Below are 12891 nucleotides of genomic sequence, written 5' to 3' on the forward strand. Positions count from 1 at the left end.
ACTTTACCTAAGGGTTGTTTGTGTTGGTCTTTCTTGCCAGAATGAATTGTTCATTAGTGTCGGAGAGAGATCCACCCTCTCTCTCTACAGATAAATGGTTTAAAATAAAACCTGTTGATTGAGGTTGGGGTGAGGGAAGGGAAAGAAGTGTTCAATAGAAACTGCTAAGCCCCTTTGATGATGGTTGAGGGGCAAACAAGCCTGCGCAGCGTAAATAAATCCCAAATCACTGCCTGACTAACCGGGTTTTATCATTAAAATGGCAAATTAACTTGGCCCTGTGTATGGTCCAGTTATCTGGGTTAACTTAATGATGTAATTGGATCAACTAAGTGATAATCCACTTGCTAATGCAAGCTATCAGCTGTAAGTCCCATTATATAGTTACTGCAGCTAACCATCACCATCAACCAGCCCAAGGATTTTCCCGCAGTGTGGAAAAACGTAGAGGTGAGTAGGAGATGGAGAGTTCTAGAATTTGGAATGCCAAAGGCTTGTTGAATGTAGTAGCCATGCAGCAACTCCTTGCTTGTCTTACCTCATGTGATAGTATAGAGATCTCTTGCTTTTTACTGGAAAATGTGGGTTTAATAGTATTTTACAAGTGATTATTCCCTTTCATTGTAGACCTTTTGTCAGTAATGGCATGGTCATGTTAACATGTTTCTTTGTTTCTCTTTTTACTGAAATTCTCCAGAAAGTATTTTGGAGAGTTGAAAATACATGTCGCCTAGAGACTATAGTAGAAAAACTGTAAAAATAAAAATACAAATGAATTAGCCAAAAATAAACTTTCTTTCCAGATGGAGATTTTGGTAGTCTGGAATGAAATGCACAAGAAGGTTTATGTAACTGATTAGTGACAGAAAGGCTGGAAAACAAATGCTAAGCTACATGAAGGGTGCTGCTGGTGACACTGGCAATGTAGATTTGATGAACACTTTCCCAAAGGGTAGAAGCAACTGACTGCTGCAAATCAGAAAATCAGCTTTGTCCTGGAGGTTCCTCTTAATTGAGGTGAATTACTATGTTGCCTTAATTACTGTGCTTTTCCCTAGTACTTCTGGCAAATATTCCATTGGCCTTGATTCTGGCACTATCCATTGAAATGTTGTAAAATTACCGATGACTGAAAGAGGGAGCAACACATTAGAGAGACCCTTAAAGATTGGATTCATTTTTGTGAAGGTCCACTGCTAATGATTTCTCAGCAAATTGAGCTGTGTAATTTAAACAGAACACATCTTTTTTCACAATAGACTCATAGGATATGGAAGTATACAAATGCTTTCACAGCCCAAAGTGACAAATTAATAACCTATAAATTAATTATAGGTATCTTTAGTATCTTTCCTCCTGATTAGTTTAATGTTCCTTTCCTTTTTTATTCAAAAAGCTCTCTTTCCATCAGTTCTGCCAGGACTGGGAATCTCAAACCTTTCAGCTATTTCTAATCTTCAGTACTTGGAATCACTAAGCAGTGAGGACTGTCAACATAAAAATTCGTTGTACCCACCAGCTGCATTAACATATTTTTTTTTCCAGGAGCATCTCCTGCTGCTGGTTTTCATGTTAATGCATTTCCAGTGTCTTGCTTCCAGTGAAAAGTGTCCTGTTTCTCTCTGCCCTAGGTCCATATGAATCTTTTCCAATGAACAACTATTATTATCACTCTTGGAAAGTGTGAAATTTTGTGAATGTAACAGAGTAAATTATTATTTTTAAAAGTCAATTTAGCTACCCTGTGTCTATTTCACTTGGCTTAAAAAGAATCAAATTACCAGTGCCAAGCTCAGCAGTTGGAACTGTCTACCTACAGAATCAGATTGAAGAAACGAGAAAATGATATGCATTTTCTCCAAAGCAAATGTTTGCCATTTGCTCTATAACTTCTAATGCCTTATAATTTCATAACATAATGAGCTATGAATCAGCAAAAGTTGCTTTATTATTTAACCTTGTTACTATTTCCAATCACATATTGCCTAGACTATGTCATGCCTTCCTGATATTGGCAGTATATAACTTTCATTATAAAAGACAATATTTAGATCATTTGAAGGTGTTGCAGACTGGAGATTCAGATGGATTTCTTTTCACCAGGGGCATTTTCTTGGAACAGTAATTTCTTGACTATTTCTTGTAGTCTCTGGATACTTGCCATTTATCGATTTCATAGCATGTTTCAAAAACTGACAGCTTAGTTGTGAATTACCAAGGAAACTTTATAAGAAATACACAACTGAGCAAACCATGGCTCTTCATCCATATGCATCATTTTAATACTTACTAACATAAAGATGGAAGGAGATATATTAATACTTTAAAAAAATTGGTAAACATAAATAAAAAAAATTATGAGAATAGTATTAAAATTCTCATATACCCAGTAACCAGTGTTTAAAATGATAAAACTGGGCAGGGCGCAGTGTCTCACGCCTGTAATCCCAGCACCTTGGAAGGCTGAGGCAGGTGCATCACCTGAGGTCAGGAGTTCGAGACCAACCTGGCCAACATGGTGAAACCCCGTCTCTACTAAAAAAATACCAAAAAAATAAAATAATAAAATAAAATAAAAATTAGCTGGGCATGGTGGCAGGCACTTGTCGAACCAGCTACTCAGGAGGCTGAGGCAGAGAATCGCTTGAACCCAGGAGGCAGTGGTTGCACTGAGCCGAGATCTCGCCACTGCACTCCAGCCTGGGCAACAGAGAGAGACTCTGTCTCAAACAAAACAAACAAACAAAATTATAAAACTGTCTTCATCTTGCTTCTTTGCACTAAACATGCTTCTGAAATGTATATATGGAAACCAGTAGCTCCATCTTGTTCTTAATCACTGTGGTGTGTTCTTTTATTTTCCATAATGTATGTATAGATTTTCTTACTGTTTGATATTTAAGTTGTTTTTATTCTTATAGCCATTGTAAGCAAGGCTTCAAGAGACATTGTTGACAAGTCTCCTGATGCATATGTGCAAGGATTTTCCTGTAATATATATTCAAAATTGCAGCCGTGGATCCTAGAACAAACAGGTTTTTAACTTAGCAGGTATTGCCAAGTTGTTCTCCAAAGTTTCTCTCATTTTGGAGGACAATTTTCTTTTGCAGCATCAGTGACTATTCCTCCACAATTAATCAGTTTATGGTATTTTGATACTTTAAACAAATCTTGCCAAATGAATAGTTACACAATAACTTTTTTTAAAAAAACAAGGAATAAATTTTGTTTTCCCGATGCCTTGTTAGATTGTGTACACTTTCATCAATGATTTGCCTTTGGACTGACTTTTCTGTAAACTGCTTTTCTAGATTTTGTGTCCATTTTTCTACAAGGTAGCTTGATTATTTCTTATACATACATAGGACAATTTTCAAATTGGGGTACTAATCCTTTATTTTACTCATGAGTATTATCTTCAGTTTTTGCTTATTCAACTTTGTTCATTATTTGTTTTATGGGAAGCATGTTTACATTTTAATGCAGCTAGTCTTAATTATCTATATATTTTTTGAGTTATGCTTTCAGCTAGGAAATACATTCCCATCAGAGTTTAAAAAGAAATTTTATTAAACATTTATCTAATAAAGTTGTTTATTTCCTATTTTGTTTTTTAATCCATTAAAATTAATTTGGAGATATAATATGAAGTAGAAATTTAATTTAATTTTTTCTGTAAAGAAAATGAGTTGGGAGGCTGAGGCAGGCAGATCATGAGGTCAGAAGTTTGAGACCAGCCTGGCCAACATGGTGAAACCCCATCTCTACTAAAAATACAAAATTTAGCTGGGCATGGTGGTGCGTGCCTGTAGTCCCAGCTACTGCGGAGTCTGAGGCAGCAGAATCACTTGAACCCGGGAGGTGGAGGTTGCAGTGAGCTGAGATCTCGCCACTGCACTCCAGCCTGGGTGACAGAGTGAGACTCAGTCTCAAAAAAAAGAAAACAAGTTGAACGAATTGGCCTAACACCATCCTTCACGGATGTGTGATGCTGTGTTTGTCACATCCCAAATTCCGAGACATGCTTGGTCTTTCTGTGGGCTCTGAATTCCATTGCATCAAGTCCTTCATCTGTTCCTCCATTAATATACACTGCTTTAAATCTGTAGCTCTTTTAACCGTTTTCACTCTCTGGTAGAGTAGGTCTCCAAACCTTGTTTATTCTTTTAAACTGTCATGGCTGCTATTGGAACCATATTCTTTAAAATGAATTTCAATAATAGTGTTTTTAGTTCCATCAAAAATGTGTTTGAGATTTTTATAAAATATGTAAATATATAGATTAATATGGAGGGGAGGATAGATATGATATTAAATATCTCTATTCATAAATAAGAAATATGTCCCTATTTAATCAAGGGTTCTTTAGGAGCTTTTAATTGTATTTTGTACATTCTTCTGTTTTTGTTCATCTTTTGTTTGAGTTATTATTAGGCTGCTTTAATTTTTTTGATATTATTTAACTGTATCTTTAAAAAATATTTTAAATGACTTTTTTATGCTTATATCAATTCCAGCAATCCTGATGAAAATTCTTATACATTTTAATTCTTTGTTTTAGTTTCTTTTGGATTTTCTTTATAGAGAATTGTCTCTTTATCATGCTCATTTCTTTTTCTTTATTATTAGGTAGGAAAGAACTGCTAGTAAAATGTTGAGTAGAGGTGATACTAAGCATCCTTATCTTATTCCTGACTTAATTAGAACTGCTTTTGAACTCCACCATTAAGTACTGTTTGATACAGATAAACTTACTAGGAAAAGAAAGCATATTCAATTAAATATTGAAAGCATATCAATTGAATATTAAATAGAGCAATTGCTTTTGCTATGACAGTTGAGATGATTATATGATTTCTATTTCCTGATCTGTTAATGTGGTGAATTACATTACTATATTGACATCTAATACCATTGTTGTATGTTTTGAATAGTTGAATATATGCATTATATATACTCGGATATTTTACCACAACACATTGTTGAACTTGGTTTTCTAATATTTTATTCATATTTTTCCATTTACATTCATAATAATTTTATTTTTGAACTGTCTGTAACAGATTTAAGCATCAAAGATATACTAGATACATACTCTGAAAAGCATGAGTCTCTCTTTCTCTTCTCTTAAATAGTTCAAATAAGACAGAATTCATGCATTCCTTAAAAGTTCAATGAGATGCCAATAACACAGTTTGAAACTGGTGTTTTGTGCATTGTGTGTGTAGAAAAAGTATTACTATATGGAAAGTAACCATTTACTATTAATTCAATTCTTCTAATGGTATTATTTGTCTAACCATTTCATGTTTATCTGTTATATAATAAATTATAGTTAATTATGATTTTGTGTAAAATTTTACAGTTACCTCAGTTTGCAAATTTATTGACATATATTTTTTCATAGAATTCTCTTATGAGTCTTTAAATTTCTACTATATTTGAAATCATGGCACCTATGATAATCATTGATATTGATATTGCTTCTCTGTGCCTTCTCTCTTACTTTCTATGACTGAAGCCCACCATTAGCATTCTTGGCTGTCATTTTCATTATTATGTCCTTCTGCAGTGGAAATGTCCTTTCCCCTCCAGGTGTTAATGTGTCTCCTCTCTTCTCCATCTCAAAATATGAGAAGTCCTGGTAGGCACTTACGGTTTATGAGATTTAAAACAATTTTTTTTCCTAGGGATATTTATAGCTCAGATGAAACAAAGAAGGATGGTTTAGAAGAAGGGATCTATAATAGAAGTTCCAGCCCAGGAAAGTCGTGGGCATTTGTGGGTTCAGAAATACCTTCAGAACTTCCCTAAAATCATGTTATATAAATAATTTCCTCTGACCAAAGACCACCTCTACTATTAATAAAAATCAAACTTAGTAACATGTGTGTCTGATAATATTTTGCTCGTATGGTTTGAGAATATTGTTCAGAAGTATAACAAATACATTAAAATAATTATTTGGGAATTTCTTACATTTAGAATCATTCTATGTGCTTCAATTTTTGAGCTTTATATTATAAGCTTAAAATACAGTAAAAAAGTGATAAGGACTTATTTTAACTTCATTGTATATCTTTTAAGCAATAAAGTATGGAATAAGAATACATAAATATGAAATTATTTGATGAGATCATATGCCAGAGAGTCTTACCAGAGAGTTTTCAATTTTGTTGAGTTTCTCACTGCCATGAGAAAATGACAAGAGATTTCAACAATTCTCCCAGAAAAATATTTGCATAAAATTTGGAGGTACAATGATCCTAAAGCCCAAATCTGAATTCGGTGATAACCTCTGATTCTGGACCATCCAATATGTTTTAGCATATTGGTAAAACTAATCCTGAACAATCCCAGAAATAGAACTGTTAACATGTTTTAATGTGATAGTATCTTGTTATTAACAAGTTTTCTGAAATCAGATGTGTGAGGTCAGTGATATCAGTTTTAATTCAGGACCGTTAAGCAAAACAAACAAAAATAGCAGATGCCTTTTTAATGCAAAACATAAAATTCATGATTTATATTGGAAAGATACTCTTTCTTCCCAGGTTTCCTTACCCTCCTGTCCTCACATATGTTCTTTTGCTACTTACTTGAATTAGATGACATTCACCCCCAAGGATCAGATCTAATATTCTGTAAGATTTTTTTTCTAAATCTCTTTTGCACTATTAGATTTCTGCAATTTTAGGGTAAAATAAACCTCAGGGACATAAGGCCCCCTGAGAAATAAAATTTAAATCTATTTCTGGTTACTATTTTGTGACTCCCAACTTAAACATATTCTCTTTCTTCATTTTTTGTCTCTCTCTAGCACACAAAAGCCCAAATTGGCATATGCTTATTTTTTGAAGTTAATGGGATGAGGTATATATTAGATTTTTTTAAGCATTTGGGAAGAGTTTCTGGAAAACTTTTAAGATATTTAAGATAGTTCATTAGTGTTGAAAATCACTATTTTTATATGTTATATATTTGTATTAAACCAACTCTTCTGGAACATTGCTTGGGTAAATTAATGTCATTCTGCACTCTTTTAATGCTTTCAGAATTTTATGGCATTTTACAAAATGGGATAACTCATTTCTATGTAGCAGATAATTTATTTTACCCATTAAAAGGGGTCTATAGGGTCAAAAGTGATGTTCACTATAATCTAAATAAATCATTTGGCTTTTTACAAATAATATTTATTAAAACCTCTATCAGAAATGGAAAAACAAAATGTAAAGTTTCCAAACAGATCTTCATCTTACTTAGTGAATAATGGAACATTAGCATGATTATTCATGAGACTTATTCTTGAAGGGTATTCTAATTAAAGGATACACTAGAGTTCATGAGTTTCAATTTGGAAGGAAAGAAGCTCTACTTTTCATATAAATATCTTGATACTCATTAGGAATAATCATTGAAATGATTTTCTAAAATGAGGGATTATGTTATAGTTAATGAAACTTGTATTCAACAGTGCATATTAAGAAAAGGCAAATTTCCTGACTTATAAAATTTCCCAGGATGTTAAAAGATGTAGCGTTGCTCTCACTGCTGTGCTTGTGTGCTGAGAAGCAGAGCCTGGCTTCGTCTGTACCCACTGCATAATGTGGAGGATTTATGTAAATGATATTAGTGCAGGTGCTAGGAGACTGTGGACAATTCTTTTCAGGGGATCTCAATAAAATGACACTGAGCTAAATCCTTGAATTCGATAAAGCAATCAGCTGGGCAAGGCTGCAGTTCATTCTCTTAGATACATATAATATGCCTTAATAATGCCATAAATCAATTTAGTTTTTATGTTTTTATGAAATGTGCATGTGTGTGTGTGTGCATGTGTGTGTCCTCTCATAGTTTTTGCACTCATGGCTGATCTTCTCAAATGAAGAATGAAAGCTTGTTGTCTGTTGCAGTGATGATCACAGGCTGCGTAATCAAACTTGTAAGTCCTGCAAACAGTCCTGTGTGATATTGGACATGTTTCTCTAAATTCCCAATTTCTCCATATGTACAAAGTTGGTCTACTCTATTTGAGCTACTGTAACAAAATGGCAGGAAACATGGCAAACTGGGTAGCTTTACTTCTCACAGTTCTGGAGGCTGGGAAGTCCAAGATCTAGGCATTAATAGGTTTGGTGTCTGGTGAGGACCACCTTTCTGATTCATAGATGCAGCTTCTAGCTGCATCTTCACATGGTGGAAAGGGCAAGGCAGCCCTCTGAAGCCTCTTTTATAAGGGCAATAATCATATTCACGAGGGCAAAAGGGTAGGGTGACCAACAATCTCAGTTCCTCCAGAATTGAGGGGTTTTCCTAAACACATACTAACATCAAGAAAATCCCAGGCAAACTGGGAGGACCTGGTCACCCTAACAAAGGGGAAAGTAAAGTTATCTACCACCAGTGGTGTGCTGGAACCAGTTTCTACTAGCTAGGAGACCCAATTGTTAATTAGTCAGGAATTTTGTGGGCCAACTTTAATATACTCGGAAATTTTGTGAGCTATTGGTAGCTTTAAATTATCTATGCTAGGAATGTTTACACCATAGGAATAAGCAGATGCTACAAATTAGGGCATTTTTTTTTTCTCCTCAGAGAGCCGGTTAACTAGCATGTCACTGCCTATAACACAACAAGGCTGATGAAATTACTATTGAAATAATCCATGTAAAATGCTCAGTGGAGTGCAGAATACAAGGTAAGTGCTAATTCAGCATTGTTGATTAGTAATTTATTATTATCCCTATTAATTATGCATTAGCAGTCAGTAAATATCTGTTAAATTGAACTGAACTGTGCCTGAAGTCACTCTCTATAACTTATTTCAATGAATTAAAAAAAAGTTCAGAAGATAGACTAAGTTTATCTTCTAGGTCTCCAAACTGGTGGTTTTGTCCTCCCTCTTCACTTTCTCTACATTTCCTCTCTATGAACCTAAAAAGGCCCTTGTCCCCCAGTCTGGCTGGGCCAGTGTCTCTAGCTCCAGGAGTGTGTAAGAATTATACATTGCTGCTGTGCATGGGGTGAAGCAAATAGGGTTATGTTAATTAGGTCTCTTCCAAGAGGACACAATGAAGATGGCCCCTCTGTTGTGACTGACACCACCACCACTTGACTTGCCCTTGCCCACTGACCAAATCTTCCCATTTCTCTGATATCGAAAACTGCTAAAAGTTCCTATTTTTAGTCTTTGAATTATAGAGTTTCAGACACCTCTGTCAGTGCATGTCTGTTACGTACTTGGAAAGGTAACACACATATTAGATCATCAACAAAGTGCAAATTAGGTTATCAAGTTAACTCTAGCAAAAATCCTTGCTTTAAAGAAATTGACCCAGGAAAGTGGCCAGATGAAGTTCAGAAACTGGAATGTCATAGGAGAGGGCAGGCCTAAGGGGAAAGGTTATAGACATCCAGTAGGCAGCATTGGAAAATTCAAGTTCTTGGGATGAAGGAGTGAATCAAAGGTGTGGAGGGCAGAGCTGGTGCATGAATAAAGCCAAGATAAATAAAGACACTTATGCATCTACAATTCTTGATTTTAGGGATGCAACCCTCTGAATGTCCAGATTGTAGAAAGAAGTTGAAGTGAAGAGAGGTAAAATGGTTTTAAGCCTCGTCATAGCTTTGTCGGGACAAGCCTAGATCTTCAAGCATAAAAATGTGTGACTAAGAGTAAATATGTCTAAGTAATTTAACCTCTGGTTTATTAGGAATCCTAAGTTATGAAAATGAAGACACTGCCTGGACTAATACAAGACAAATGTATCCTAATCCCAATGTATTAATCGTGATTTAAAGGCTTTGTCCCCTCTCTGGCTTTGTCCAGCCGCAGTCAGCAGGCATTCCCTCCTAGGGAGGAACAGATCAGTCCCTTAGGATGTTGATTTGTGCTGAAGAGCCCTACTGGTCTCCCAGCAAGCTGTTTCAAGGAGAAGCAGTGTGTGAGCCAGTCAGTTCCTTCTCAGTGTTGAGGGATTTCCAGCTGATCGCTCTGATTGCTCTCATAGAGATAATGTAGCATCATAAAAGGGGAGTTTCTGTAGCAGCTTACTTGCAATCAATGGCTGCCTGTGGTGTTCCAGCTTTCCTTGATGTGAATGCTAGTTTCAGTCTTCTATACAGTTTAAGAGAGAAAGGGAAGGGATGGCTAAGGGGTACAGGTGAATTTCTGTCCAGACCTAGGTCTTCAAAAGTGCTGGCATAGTAAGAGGGACCAACTGGAAATAGCAGCCACCAAGATATTCCCAATACATGGACATGCATTAGACACCCCAGCCCTTGTTTGTTTGTTTGTTTGTTTGTTTTTCAAAGATTCAATCTCTCTATTGAACGATACGCTCTTTCCTGTATCTGTTTTTATTCTTGCTCTCTCTTCAATGGTCCCTTGGCATTTAAAACTATTGACTGAAAGCTTTTTTCCTTTCTAGTCAATTCACTTCAGAAAATATCTACCCCCGTGTCCCCAGCAGCACACTTCATCCACACCACGAAGTGAACAGAAAGAGACCTAAAGCTTGGTCTATGTGCTTCTGCCACTTACGTCCGAGGTGAGTATCCACTGCACATTTTTTAAAGAAGTGAAACATTAAATAGTTACAACGTCATACATGATGTTAGGAAACGAAGAATTTATTGTGGATAAAGAAGAATTGAAGCAAATGTTCTAGACCTTTTTGGGAATGCTGCTAATTATAAAATAAAAGATAATGCAAAGAAAAGAACAAAATTTCAGGCAAAGAAAGCTGGAGCATTGAAAGCAAAGGGTTTGGAAAAAACAGCATGTGGTGTTGGGGTGTTTGTGTGCGTGTTGTTTGTTCTTTCATGCAACAAATATATCCCGAGCTGCTACGTATGCTGGCATTGTTCTAGGGAGCTAGGATGCAGCCTTGAAAGGAACAGTCATTGGTCCCCTGCAGTTCATTTTCTAGTAGAGCCAATAAGTACATGAATGATTTTTCAAATATTAGAGATTAGTACAAGTAAGACAATAATACAGGATAAAGTGACAGAAAGTGTCTGGGGCGGGGAGGATGCTTAGAGTTAGGATGGCCAGGGAAGGCTTTTCTTAGTTGATGGCAATGAAGAGAAAACAAGACCTGTGGAGTGGAGGCAGAGCTTCACAGAGGGACCAAGTCAAGGCTGCAAAAAGGAAACATTTTGGCAGGCTAGAGGCAACCCTGATTCTCCATTAGAATTACCTGCAGAGCTTCTACAACTATATCCCTAATTGGGCCCACCCCCAGACAAACTGAGTTAATTGTTTTTGGGTGGTGCTCAGACATGAGTATTTTAAAAACCTTCTCAGGAGATTCAGATGTCAAGGAAAGCTGAGAACTGCTGGGGTGGAGTGCAGTGATTCTCAAACTCAGGAATCAAAATTGTCAGGGAGGCTTATCACATTGAGATGGCTTAGCCCCGTCCCTAGAGTTTCCGATTCAGTAAGTCTGGGGTGGGGCCCAAGGATTTATAGTTTTAACAAGTTTCCAGCTGGTGCTAATGCTGGTCTGGGAACCTCACTTGAAAACCAGTGGGTTAGAGAACAGAAACAGGAGCCAGTATTGAAAGAGGATTTGAGTGATGTGGAGGAAAATAGAAGTTGGAACTTCTGTCCTGTAAGGGAGAAAATACAGAGCACAGCTACAATCACAGAAATGACGAGGGCAGAGGCAAAACTAGATCATTCTGGAAAACCAAGGAGAAGATATACAAAGCAAAGTCCAGACACAGATGGCAGGACAGAGCAGAAACCAGAGGAACTGTTCCAGATGAGCTGGGTAAGACACGAATGTGGAAAGGTAGACACACACACAGAAAAGACAAGCACAGAAATGGCTGGGGAAAGAGGGACAACTGGAAGGACTATTCTGGAGTTTGAGAGAATGGCCAAATGTAGAATCATCAGCACTTACAGATGGAGTTTCAGCAACAGAACTGGATTTGATCTTGTAGAGCACCTTTAGGTAGGCAAGTGAAACTAGAAGTGAAGGCAGGCTGCGAATGAGAGAAAAGTTGAGGAGGTAGAGGGAAATCAGATGCATATCCTTGAAACCGCTATGGGTCTGCTAACTCATTCAGGGAGCAGGCAGGTAATGGAAGTCAGTGAAAGGGCTCAGTTGTGAGCACCTGGAACAAGCATGCTTGGTCTAAATAGATAGCACAGACAGCTCCGGGTGATTGTGGTCATTCGGGATTACAAGTCTTACTGCCCTGCTAAAGGTGCCAATGTATGCAGCTCTTGAAAATGGGCTTCAATTTGTCTTTAAGACATCATGCATGCCAAATCTGTGTATACCAAACCAACTGGGTTTGTGGGCTAGTTTGCTACCTTTGGACTACTTAGTATCTATGATCCTTTATATCTCTCAATTTTCATGATGTGAGTAAAGGATTAGAGAGATGTCACCCAGGAGTGTTGTCCAGTACTTCAAAAAAAGAGAAAGACAGTTGCCTTACACATGTGAGTTGCCTTATGTTAGCATAATGGGAGTCAGGAATAGTCACTAACAGGCTGCCTTGATCAAAGCATAGAATTAAGCACAAAGAAGGTGTACTTTATATCACACTAATGGATCTGTTCTCAGTTTGGAGCATGAACTATAAAAAATAGCAAGCTTGACCACTTGTATGTCTTTTCTTTGAAGAAGTGTCTGTTCATGTCTTTTGTCCACTTTTTCATGGGGTTATTTGTTTATTCTTGTCAAGTTCCTTATAGATTCTGGATGTTAGACCTTTGTCAGATGCATTGTTTGCAAATATTTTCTCCCATCCTGTAGACTGTTTATTCTGTTGATAGGTCCTTTTGCTGTGCAGAAGCTCTTTAGTTTAATTAGGTCCCACTTGTCAATTTTTGTTTTTGTTGCAATTGCTTTGGAGGACTTAGTTATA

The sequence above is a fragment of the Pongo pygmaeus genome, chromosome 11 (assembly GCF_028885625.2).
Source record: "Pongo pygmaeus isolate AG05252 chromosome 11, NHGRI_mPonPyg2-v2.0_pri, whole genome shotgun sequence".
Lineage (NCBI taxonomy): Eukaryota > Metazoa > Chordata > Mammalia > Primates > Hominidae > Pongo > Pongo pygmaeus.